This window comes from Schistocerca piceifrons, chromosome 2 (assembly GCF_021461385.2).
Source record: "Schistocerca piceifrons isolate TAMUIC-IGC-003096 chromosome 2, iqSchPice1.1, whole genome shotgun sequence".
Lineage (NCBI taxonomy): Eukaryota > Metazoa > Arthropoda > Insecta > Orthoptera > Acrididae > Schistocerca > Schistocerca piceifrons.
The window spans coordinates 259,649,618-259,663,152 of NC_060139.1; the positions used below are offsets into that span (position 1 = coordinate 259,649,618).

The following is a 13,535-nucleotide window of genomic DNA, read 5'->3' on the forward strand; positions in this document are numbered from 1 at the left end:
ATAAAGAGAACCATATCAATGAGCTAAAAATTTCAATTAATTTCATCCACTGTGTATTTATACTGTCTGTATCAACATGTGTTTCAGACTTTTAATGGTGACTGGTTACTCATGAAACTAGCCACTTTTAAATAAAAAGATAAAAAAGAATAACAGTGTGTTAACATACATTTTTGTACGCAGGTGTAATACCCGAATATGAGCACTCCATGCTTGAAACATACACAGAATAAACTAATATTATTTATAATGTAAATGCTTCACAGCAAGCAAGTAATATTTATTACGCAATGGTCCCGGTGACCGGAGTATATTATACTCATTGTTCACTGAGGAATACTCTGCTAAAGATTGACATCTGCACAGCTGGGGAAGCATTCTGAACATCAAAATTTCCGAATTAATAGGTTCTTCACAAAGCAAAATATGAAATGAAGTTTCCAAAATCTAGATCTTCAATACATTTTCAAATTTGTGTTTTTGTCAGCATTTTCCCATTTGCTTTTGTTACAGAAGTTGATATATATACATGCTCTTCTTCTGTCCCACATATAGGTAATCATCATTTCATTACATATGATCATAAGGCACCATAAACACTATAAATCTTGACAGTAATCAACTGTTACTTTGAGGAGTTTCAATTTAAAATTGTGGGTGTTGGTATGATGATTCGTGATGCACTACACCACTTCTAGCACCTCTCAGGCCATGAGTCGTGCTCTTGATGCAGCCTATTCTTTCACTAAACTCAAGAGTCAGTTCCAACTAACTCATTCCACACTTTTCTAACATAAAATCTATTTATGTCAAAAAAAACTCTTGAAAGTTAATACTCTTAATTATGTAGAATGCACATGACAGCTGAAAAATCCACAAATTCAGATGTAGCGTAACAACTTCCATCTCCAACATATGCTTGAATGGATTTATTCACTTACGTACTCTTGTTTAAAACTGAACCTCTTTGTGATTTCTGCTGCCCCCTCTTCTTTTTGGCGATACTACAGAACTTGTTTCACTGCTTTCTTCGAGAAGACGTATCTGGAACAGATATAACAAAATTAGTCAACTTCCAGACTCTGGACAACATGCAAAAAATGAATACAAGCAATCAATCAACTTAGTAATGGGAACTACCAAATGAATACAATCAGTTCAGTCGGTTTTAGTTTTGTGTATTGTTTGTATTATTATTGATTATTTCTTTTGAGTGAAACCAGTATACGGTAGCAACCAAATGAAACCATTCCACTGTTTTGGCATTGTTAAGTTGTTACTGCCTGTCATCACTGTTATTGTCAGTCTGATATTTGTTTTTGATTTAGATTTAGTGCCAAAAAGTTGCTTTCCGTTAAGTTTTTCATCCATGTTTATGAATTGGTATTTGACAGTGAACTTACATCTGGATCGAAATGCCAAAACATTTAATAGTGTAGGAATGGGAGAAATCATATGACTGGCTAAAAAGTTATCCTCAAGATAAATTCAATGCAATATATAGTACAGTATATTCCGAAACTCTATTAATTAGGGGCAATACAAAGAAAATTAATGACTGCTGAGATATAATTCTCATGAAAAAAATGCTTCTGACAACTGACAGTACATGCTTAAAAAGTGAGTTATTTAATCACTATGAGGCTTTAAAACAAAATTATCTCATATGCTTCCTGTTCATGTCACTGCAGCATTTACTGAAAGACGATTACCAGTAAAGAGTGCAAACCATTGCAAAGAGACGCACAGAGCTTCAATAAATTCAAATAAAAAAGTAATTGTTCATTTACTTAAACATAAATGTATAATGTAGTACCAGCTAATGGCTCTTTAAAATTAATCAAAAATCCATATGTAACACCAGAAGTGCATAAATTTGTATTTAAGTAAATAAATACATAAGTTTTAAAAATATTTTATTTTTGGAAATATATTTTTTTATTCATCTCTCCCTGAAATAAGATACACTGTTTGCCTTTAAAAATTTAGCAACTGGTTCATCTATAACCAAAGTGTCTGAAAAAGTACACAAACCCAAAGGCTCTCTCCATGGTGATGGGAGTTTGCGTTTGGGTGTCTGTGTAGTTGCATGTGTGTGCATGTGTGTACTTTAGAGCATGAGCTTGGCAGATTGTGTGAATAACACTCTTCTGTTACACATTTCTATGTTCCACGCATCAGTCTGCTATAGGTGAGCAGCTGCCTTTCTGTTTTTTGATGTACTCTCCACTCAGAATTTCAGATATTTACCATGAAATGTATAATTGCATACTGTCACCATGCTTTTCACTCAGACAATATCCTTGGGTGGGGAATGGTGCACCAGTACAAATGTATGACAACATTATAAATGCAAAAGCATTTAACTCCCATACATTTATGAAAGACCTGTAGTTAAGTAGAGATCAACATTGTAAAAGAGGCGAGGAGCAGTCTTCAAAGGCAGTGCTTTGTACAGGCATTCATGTTCATGCACGAGAATAAATAAATAAATAAATGAAAATAAAAAAATGAAAATTACACCAGCAAAAATAGTGTGTGCGCAAACTGTAGTGATGAAATCGCAAAGTTAAATGATCATATAAGTAGCCTTTGACTAACCATTAAGGTCGTATTGAGCCAAAAAAGATGTATTTGAAAAGCGAACCGTCATCATGATGAAAATCACACACACTTCCACACGATCGCCAACTCTTCCAAATATGAACACTAAAAGCACTAATGTCTGAAATTTATGAACCATTATCACCACAAAAATTGTGTACATTTCAGGGTGACTTCCAAATAAGTAGATTGCAATCACAAAAGATGGTTATAAACATGAAAGTTCAAAGTGTGATGGCAGCAAACTTATAAACAATGCACTGGCAGAACAAATGAAGCAACAGCAGGAGATACTGACAACATAATCAAGAATAAGAATCCATCATGTAAAAGGTACAGTGTTCTTTTCTTAACAGACAGCCAAGGCACAAACTGAGCAGCTAATTTACAAGATTATAACAAAGACTTCCAAGCAATGGGAATAGTAAAGCTGGCTGCAACTACATAAAACGTTATCAATCTCGACCTGCAGGAAGAAATGTAAGATGAAAGTGAATATGTCGTTTGCATAGCTGGCGCCAACCAGTGTTGCCAACAGTATATAACTTTTTCCAAGCAGATTGAGAATAAGAATGTCGTCTTTATCATTATTGTCATCATCCTCATGGAAAAGAGAAGCTGCAGTAGAAGTTGATGGTCTCGATTTATATGCTTCAGTTGTCCCAACTGTTCTAAGAACTGACTCAGGAAACACGTACTTATGGCAGCACCGATTCTTTCTGCGAAGAGCCGCACGAATCCCTAACATGGCATTTACTGTATCTGTACGCATTTGATTCCTTATCTTCATTTTGATGAGATTCAACTGGCTGAATATTCTTTCTATCTCGCCGTTTGACCAAGGAAGTACAAGCCTAGATAATGCAAATTCTGCAAGTACTTTAAAAGGATTTTAACTGCTGGTGTCATGGTAACTGAAAACCTCACACCAGAAATCGATAGAATTGTTAATGTTATCCCATTGGACGACAGTCTTTTTTTCCACTGTAATTCAGTTATTGTATCATTATCCAAGTGAGAGCTTTCTAACAGGGGTATTAAGTGTTCTTTTACCACTACAAGCGACTTTGAAACTGCAAGAAGAGAGAATTTCCTCAATATTTCAACACTATCAGGCAATCTTTGCTGTAACTGTTTGACAAGTGAAGAAGCAAATTTTACAAATCTTTCTCTAACATGTTTTTCTTCACCTTCGGTTATTTTGTTTCTAATTTCTTAATTTTTTTTTCAAACAAGTATCCAAGATACGGCTTTGGATCTAGGTGATTTTCGAAATCATTGTCAAGATATTTTCTCTTAACTGGATAGACGGGAATGACAACTTGTTTAAGAAGAGAGTGAATAAGAATTACCAGGTCATCTAATAACTTGCATTGGTCCACACCATTTGACTCCAATTCCTTACTGACTCTCTGAAGACTTGAAAGGATATGTTTCAAAAATAGCAAATATACTAAATTAAGTTTGTGTCTGAACATCGAATAGAGCAGTCCAACTGTGTAGCATTTTTCACTTTGCCTAACAATTTCAAAATGAATTTTTAACTCAAGCCATTGATCAGTTATTCTACATACTGCAGGCTAAATAGATAACCATCTTGTGTCACAAGCATGGGAGATCTTCAGTGGCTCCTCCCCATCATTTAGGACTGAGAAAATCTGGCAGTAAAAGAGCTGTTGTGAAGAAGATAGAGAAAACCAGTTACAAGTTTCCCTAATCAAAACGTCCAAATTTCTTAGAAGACATTCTGCAGTTGCTGCAAAGGTTGTCAACTGAATGGAATAACAGACACACCTTATAAGCACCAAAAGCGGAATCTCCCTTTTAAGTATTTCATACACGCCATTATTAATACAAACCATCTCACTAGCATTATCTGTTCTTATTCCCTGCAATTTCTTCAAGTCTAAATTAACTTCTTTCAACACCTCTTTAATAGCTGATACAATAGATTCAGCATTGCGTTTTTCAAGTTCGACTAGTGTAATAAATGTCGAAACAATCTTGTGGGATGTTTTACTATGATAAATTATAGCAATTACTAGAAGTTTAGTGACACTAATATCAGTTGTTTCATAAATTAAAATACTGTACATAACATCATCAACTTCACTCCTAGGATTGTTCGCAAAATAGGGCCCAAGAACATTCTTGATAATACCACTACACTTTGTACAATGTAACTTAACCTGGCTTGCAAGAAGACTGTCTTTGAACCTGTTTTACACATTTCTTCTAAGTGATCATACGACATTATAGCACAATGTGCGGACACAAAGAGGGCGAGTGACCCTTCAGCTTCCTAACGTCCTACGGAATCCTGAACTGGTTTAAAATTAACATTTTCCTGTCTTTGGGAGGAAAAGGAAGATACAGCAGATTTATGTTTTTTGTTTCTGCTTGATTTTCCAATCCACTAACCGAGCTCTTACGGTACAGTGACACACTTTACAGAATGCCTTTGTGTCATCTCCTACAGCTTGTGATAACCATTGGACGAATTTCGGATTTTTTAACCATTCTTCCCTAAACTTTTGGGTGTATTGAGGTTTAACTTTACCCATATTAACAAAACTATAATCAGTCACTATGACAAGAAGAACAAGCACTAAGCACAGCCGCTTCTGACATGAATTCGACAATAACTGAATAATAACAAGCAGTTTGCAGTTCGTTCAGCTGCTCGGTCCTCGGCAATGGGAGTATATAATAGAAATATTATACCGTATCATGCATTATTGAAATTAGTTAAATTACAATTTCAATTTTTCATACATTTAAAATAATTTTACAAAATAAAGTACAAGAGTTCCTTACTTAAGTACTTCTTGAGCTTGTTATTTACAGTAGCAATACCAGTACCAGTAGCAATTAAGCTTAGATTCATTTGAAGAGCTGCCAGGAAGCTACTTAAAGAAACACCAAACGGGCGCTACTGCACATGCACATCAACGCTGATGTCAAGAGCCCATGCTTGGTGTCTGGGCTCTTCAAACGCATTTTACTGATCGACTGTCACCGATCGGCAAACAGCTGGACTTTTACAGGTGATTTTATAAGAATAAATAAACATAAAACATAAGAACACAACTATGCGCATGCACGAAACTGGCAGCTTGACAGTGCCAGAAAATTTTCCTCAGGTAGCATCTGGCTACTTGATGCTACTAGTCGCTCCTCAAACAGCTGGTGCCCCACTTCAAGTAGCCAGATTCGGGACCAGACATGCTTCGAATGCGACTTCCGCTCTGCACATGTGCAGTAGCCAGAAAGTAGCCTTTCAAACAAACGTTTTTTGTTTCTTAACCGAGTTGTTTTCCAACTAGATATAGTGTTTTTGAAAGGCCATCTGGTTGGAAAATTTAGGATTTGGTTGCTAGTGGGAAATTTAGTCTTTTTAAAATATTATCTGGTTGAATTCTAGTCTTTTTATTATTATAATCTTCGAAAAGTTTATTTTTTTCACTCTAGCCTCTTAGCAGAGGGCTTGTAGAAATCCTTGGGCAACAGAAGAGATATTGAAATTAATTGATGAAAGGAGAATATATGAAACAGGCAAAACAGAGCACAAACATCTCAAAAATGGGATCGACAGAAAAGTGCAAAATGGCTAAGCAGGGAAGGCTAGAGGACAAATGTAATGGTGTACAAGGATATTTCACAAGGGTTAAGATAGATACTGCCTACAGGAAAATTAAAGAGACCTATGGAGAGAAGAGAACCACCTGTATGAATATCAAGAGTTCAGATGGAAAACCAGTTCTAAGCAAAGATGGGAAAGCAGAACGGTGGAAGGAGTATACAGAGGGTTTATACAAGGACGATGTACTTGAGGGCAGTGTGATGGAAACGGAAGAGGATGTAGATGAAGATGAAATGGGAGATAAGATACAGCATGAAGAATTTGACAGAGCGCTGAAACACCTAAGTAGAAACAAGGCCCCGAGAGTAGACAACATTCAGTTAGTGCTACTGACAGCAAGATCAATTCGGATTCCGTGGAAATGTTGGAACTTGTGAGGCAATACTGACCCTACGACTTATCTTAGAAAATAGATTAAGGAAACGTAAACCTACATTTCTAACATTTGTAGACTTAGAAAAGGCTTTTGACAATGTTGACTGAAATACTCTCTTTCAAATTCTGAATGATTCAGGGGTTCAATATAGGGAGCGAAAGGCTATTTACAATTGGTACAGACCAGATGGCAGTTATAAGAGTCAAGGGGCATGAAAGGGAAGCAGTGGTTGGGAAGGGATTGAGACATGGTTGTAACCTATCCCAAATGTTATTCAATCTGTATAATAAGCAAGCAGTAAAGGAAACAAAAGAAAAATTTGGAGTAGGAATTAAAATCCATGGAGAAGAAATAAAAACTTTGAGGTTTGCCGATGACACTGTAATTCTGCCAGAGACAGCAAAGGATCCGGAAGAGCAGTTGAACGGAATGGACAGTGTCTTGAAAGGAGGATATAAGATAACTTCAACAGAAGCAAAATGAGGATAATGGAATGTAGTCGAATTAAATCAGGCAATGCTGCGGCACTTAGATTAGGAAATGAGACACTTAAAGTAGTAGATGAGTTTTGCTATTTGGGGAGCAAAATAACTGATGACGGTCGAAGCAGAGAGGATATAAAATGTAGACTGGCAATGACAAGGAAAGCATTTCTGAAGAAGAGAAATTTGTTAACATCAAGTGTTGATTTAAGAGTCAGGAAGTCTTTTCTGAAAGTATTTCTACAGAGTGTGGAAGTGAAACATGGACGATAAATAGTTTAGACAAGAAGAGAATAGAAGCTTTCGAAATGTGGTGCTACAGAAGAATGCTGAAGATTACATGGGTAGAATCACATACCTAATGAGGAGGTACTGAATAGAATTGGGGAGCATAGAAATTTGTGACACAACTTGACTAGAAGAAGGGATTGGTAAATAGGACATGATCTGAGGCATAAAGGGATCACCAGTGTAGTATTGGAGGAGAGTGTGGAGGGTAAAAATCTTAGAGGAAGACCAAGAGATGAATGCACTAAACAGATTCAGAAGGATGTAGATTGCAGAAGGTACTTGGAGATGAAAAAGCTTGCATTGGATAGAGTAGCATGGAGAGCTGCATCAAACCAGTCTCTGGACTTAAGATGATGATGACGACAACAACAACAATAACAACAGATTTTATAGTATAAACAGTTGCAAGAAAGTAATTTCTTCTATAACCTGTGGAGCATACTGAAATGAACTAGAATGAACAAAATAAACTTTTCGAAGAATATAACATTAAAAGGACTAGAATTCAACCATATAATATTTTAAAAAGACTAAATTTCCCACTAACAACCAGATCTTAAATTTTCCAATCAGATGGCATTTCAAAAAAACTAGATTTAGTTGGAAAACAACTAAATTGGCAACATTGATGCCAGCAATATCACAAGAAACAAGGCGTAAAGTTGCTTAGAAAGCCTGAAAATGTTCAGTATTTATCAAATAAAGCAGAGCATGAGGGTGTATACCTAAATGAAACTAAACCACATTTCTTCATAGCAAATGAACCGAACTGCAAGGAAGAGGAAGCACATGGGTGCAGACTAAACAATTACAAACTCATAAACTTGTTCTGTAGAAATACACAAAGGTGATGGGGTAGGAATTTACAGCAGAAATGATGCACCATGTGAAAAAGTCAAATGGATAGGTGATCTGAGTACTGAAATGGTACTTGAGGTTGCAACGATATATTTCAAACTAGGGAATGAATAGGTTACTTGGGAGGTGCGTTGAAAATTTTTTAACTGTCTGGAGGACTTGGAGAAGAATAAAAAATTTGCTTTTTGTTGGGGACACCAACATAGGCTCATTAAATAAGAGCCTTAATTCTTTGCTTTATGTCGACTTACTAAAGTGTTATATCTATAACCAATTCACTCAGAACCTACAAGAATTACTACAGACACACATATATGCATTGACAACATTCTCACAAACATAACAAAGGAGATTGCAAACACAACCAAGTTAGAAAACCACATATCCAACCAAAGAGCCCTTTCTATGGAAATCGATACTCCTTATAGCATGAGGAGAGCCCTGGCAGTTGAAGTGACCTTGGCGTGTGTGCTTTCGCATCCCTGATGGCCAATCAAATCATTATACTTTGTTTACATTACCGTGGCAACATCTCAGTTCTGACATAGTGAGGCAACTCTTGCTTTCAGTCAACAGTGCAGCATGCTGTGTTCAGGTTTGAGTGTGTACATGTGCATTTCATTAATTCTGTGAGTCTCTTGCTCTTTGTGGAAAATGACTTCTTGTAGTGCAGAGAAGAGAAGAGGAGTTACGCTAAAATCTAAAGCATACAAATTTATTTACAGATTGTGTTTACTTTGAAATAGACAAAGACAATGCTGGGCCTTCGACACCAACGAGTGATGTGACTGACAGGGCGGCAGAGGTATTGAACATCTCTACTGTGGCAGTGACAAGAGTCACAAATGATAAAGAGGATGCCAATTCAGTTGGGAGCCCAGTTAGTGTAAAGTCTGGAAAAGCAGCCTGGAAAGTCAAGGAAGAGAGTGTGTGTCATGTGACTAAAATACCAACTCAATAAAAAAGCTATCGTGCACTATAGCAGAAAGGAGTACCCCACATTGAAAGAGTTGATGGGACACAGTGGTTTGTTCACAGGCAGAACGACAAATATTTCCATTGTTACAAAAAAAAAAAAAGGGGGGGGGGGGGCCTCCCAATGGAAAAAGTTCTCAGGAAGAAAGGTACTAATGGAACACACAGACATTGTGGCATGGAGGTGTCAATTCCTGCACGAGTTGCTAGCAGTGAACCCAGAGAACGTCATATGCATTGGCAAAACATGGGTCAATGTGCGTCTTCCACGATCCATAATGTGGACAGATGACACATGCCGACAAACTATGGGTGTGGCAACTGGTAAATGAGGGTGACTAATTATTGTTCATCCTCGCTCTATGAACTGTTTGGTGCCTTGTGCTATGATGATATTTCAGTCAAAAAAGCTGTTGATTACCACAAGGAAATGAATGCAGATACATTTAAAGTCTGGTTCATTACTCTTTTGTTGCTAAATGTCAGTTCTGGTAGTGTTTTGTAATGGAAAATGCATTGCACCGTTCTGTACAATCAAATAAGGCACCAACAGCTGCTGCAAGGAGAGACGAAATAGTCAACTGGTTGAAAGATAATAAAATAGGCTCTGAACAGACTATGTGAAAATGGAACTTCTGGAATTAGTGAAACGATACAAGCAACAGAGACACAGTAAGTAACTGATATGTTAGCAGAGAACCACGGCCACAATGTCATGCATCCTCCACTGTGCCACTACCATTACATTGCCATCAAACTTGGCTTAGCTCAAAGAAAAGCAGATGTTGCCAAGCGAAATAAAACCTTTACATTTGAGACACAGAGAAGCTGGTACACGAATAACAGCAGAAAACTGGAAAACCATCATGAACCACATGGGGAAAGAGTTTACACGGTCAAAATAAAAGAAGGCATACAAGAAGACTCCATACGTATTCCATATTCTTTATCAGACGTGAGGACAGCAGCAGCAAATGTATCAAAGTCTGTGTGGGGTCATGACAAGAAATAATTAATCAGATGATGATGAGCTTGGGGTTTCCATTCTTCCACATGAAAAATAAAGATAACTTCTTCATTCGATATTTAGCATGTAACACTTGTGCAGTTTTCTGTAATTTGTTAATGTCACAACTCTATTCATGTAGGTTTGTGTAAGGAGGCAAACTCAGCTATCACATGAGAAAAAACACTTATTGAAGGAACACATCAATCAGTAGAACACTGCCAACAAAAATGCTGCAATGAAACATGCGGCACTGTATGACTCTGTAGCTCTGGCTGCCCCAGGGCCGAAGGGTAACCCTGTTACCCAGCTCATCAGCCCACCAGTCTCTGATGACCCATTGCACTTCTTTTTTATTTATTTTATTTACACATCAAGTTCCATAGGACCAAATAGAGGTACAAATCTCCAAGGTCATGGACTGTGTCAGTACATGAAATTACAACATAAAAGTTATAACAGATAAAAACAAAAGGTTTATGAACCTAAAAAAGTCAATCCATAAGTTTAAGTAAATGCAATCAACAATACACGAAGAATCAGCTTAATTTTTCAAGGAACTCCTCAACAGAATAGAGGGAGTGACCTATGAGGAAACACTTGAGTTTCAATTTGAAAGTGCATGGAATTCTTCTAAGATTTTTGAATTCGGTGGTAGCTTATTGAAAATGAGTGCAGCAATAAACTGCACACCTTTCTGCACAAGAGTTAAGGAAGTCCGATCCAAATGCAGGTTTGGTTTCTGCCGAGTATTAACCGAGTGAAAGCTGGTTATCCTTGGGAATAAGCTAATACTGTTAACAAGAACTGACAGTAAGGAATATATAATTAAGACATCAATGTCAAAATACCCAGACTCGTGAACAGGGGTCGACAAGAGGTTCATGAACTTACACCTCTTATTGCCCGAATCGCCCGTTTCTGAACCAAATATATCCTTTTAGAATGGGAAGAGTTACCCCAGAATATAATACCATATGACATAAGCCAGTGAAAATAAGCAAAGTAGAGCAATTTTCATGTTGAATGAACACTCACTTCAGGTACCGTTTGGATAGTAAGAATTGCAGCATAAAGTCTTTGAACAAGATCCTGAATGTGGGCATTCCACAACAGTTTACTATCTATCTGAACACTTAGAAATTTGAACTGTTCAGTTTCAGTAATCATATGCCCATTCTGTGAAATTAAAATGTCAGGTTTTGTTGAATTGTGTGTCATAAACTGTAGAAACTGAGTCTTACTGTGATTTGGTGTTAGTTTATTTTCTACAATCCATTAAGACATGTCATGAACTGCATTATTTGAAGCCAAGCCAATGTTGCACACAACATCCTTTACTACCAAGCTAGTGCCATTAGCAAACAGAAATATAGAGTTACTCGTAATAAGAGAGGACATATCATTTATATAAATAAGGAACACGAGTGGCCCCAACACTGATCCCTGAGGCACTCCCCCCCCCCCCCCCCCCCCCCCACACACACACACACACTTGACCATACCCCACTCAGATCCCACATCATAGCCATTCTCAACATCGTGAATAATGACCTCTTGCTGCCTGTTGCTAAAGCAAGGGGTGAACCAATTGTGAGCTAATCCCTGTATTACGTAATGCTCCAGCTTTTGGAGCAATATTTTGTGATCAACACAATCAGACGCCTTAGTTAAATAAAAAAATATGCGTATTGTTTGAAACCCATCCAGTACAAATGGTTCAAATGGCTCTGAGCACTATGGGACTCAACTTCTAAGGTCATCAGTCCCCTACAACTTAGAACTACTTAAACCTAACTAACCTAAGGACATCACACACATCCATGCCCGAGGCAGGATTCGAACCTGCGACCGTAGCGGTCGTGCGGTTCCAGACTGTAGCGCCTAGAACTGCTCGGCCACCGTGGGCGGCCCCATCCAGTACCTCACAGAGAGAAGAGAACATAGCATTTTCAGTTGTTAAACGACTTCTAAAGCCAAACTGTACATTTGATAGCAAATTGTGTTATATAAAATGATCAATTATCCTTACATACACAGCCTTTTCAGTAACTTTAGCAAATGCTGATGGCATAAAAATAGGTCTAAAATTATCTACCTTATCCCTTTCTCCCTTTTTACAAAGCGGATTTACTACTGAGTACTTTAATCGTTCAGGAAACTGACCATTCATAAAGGAAGAATTACAAATATGGCTAAGTACAGGGCTAAAATGTGCAGCACAGTACTTTAATAATCTGCTAGGCACTCCATCATAATCATGAGAGTCCTCAGTCTTCAGTGATTTGATTATTGACTCAATCCCCCCCTTGTCTGTATCACAGACGAGTATTTCGGACATCAATCTCGGAAAGGTATTTGACAAGAAAGTTATATGATTCCTTGTAGAAACTAAATTTTTATTTAATTCACCAGCAATGCTCAGAAAATGATTGTTAAATACTGAACATAGGCTACATCTAATGTATCAGTAACAGAAATATTTTTACTATGAACTGACTTTATATCGCCAACCTTGTGCTGCTGACCAGACACCTCCTTCACAACTGATCATATGGTTTTAATTTTATCCTGTGAATTAGCTATTCTATTTGTATATCACATACTCTTTGCCTTCCTAATACCATTTTTAAGCACCTTACAGTAGTGTTTGTAATGGGCTACTGTAGCTTGATTGTGACTACTTCTAACATTTTGATATAATTCCCACTGTGTTCTACATGGTACTCCTATCCCACTAGTCAGCCACCCGGGCTGCCTACTACTGCTAGTACCCTGTTTAGAACGCTCTAATGTAAAGCAACTCTCAAAGAGCATGACAAATGTGTTAAGGAGAGCATTATATTTATCACCTATGTTATCAGCACTATAAACATCCTACCACTCTTCTTCCTTGACGAGGTTTAAAAAACTCTCTATTGCTGTTGGATTAACTTTCCTACATAGTTTGTAATTATATGTGACATTTGTTTGACCACAAAAGCCTTTTAGTGTTAAAATTTGTGCATCATGGTCTGAAAGGCCATTCACACTTTGACTAACAGAATGCCCATCTAGTAACGAAGAATGAATAAAAATAATGTCTATGGCTGTGCTACTTTCCCCTGCAGCCTAGTTGGAAAAAAACACACTCTGCATCAGATCATATGAATTCAGGAGATCTACCAACATCCTTTTTCTTGCACCATCATATAAAAAATTCATACTGAAGTCACCACATATAACTAATTTCTAGTACTTCCTACAAAGTGAATAAAGAACCCTCTCTAGTTTGAGCAGAAATGCTCTTGGGACCTATAA

The 13,535-nt window shown here is 37.3% G+C and overlaps 1 protein-coding gene across 1 annotated transcript in view; it reads right to left on the minus strand.

Moving 5' to 3' along the window:
• Nucleotides 1-437: 437 nt before the first annotated feature.
• The window catches only part of LOC124776942 (recQ-mediated genome instability protein 1-like), a 130,362-nt gene continuing 117,264 nt past the window's right edge, over nt 438-13,535 (minus strand). The window contains exon 9 of the mRNA XM_047252164.1: nt 438-1,044. The gene's annotated coding sequence lies outside the window, so the exon portion shown is untranslated. The remainder of the gene's footprint in view (nt 1,045-13,535) is intronic.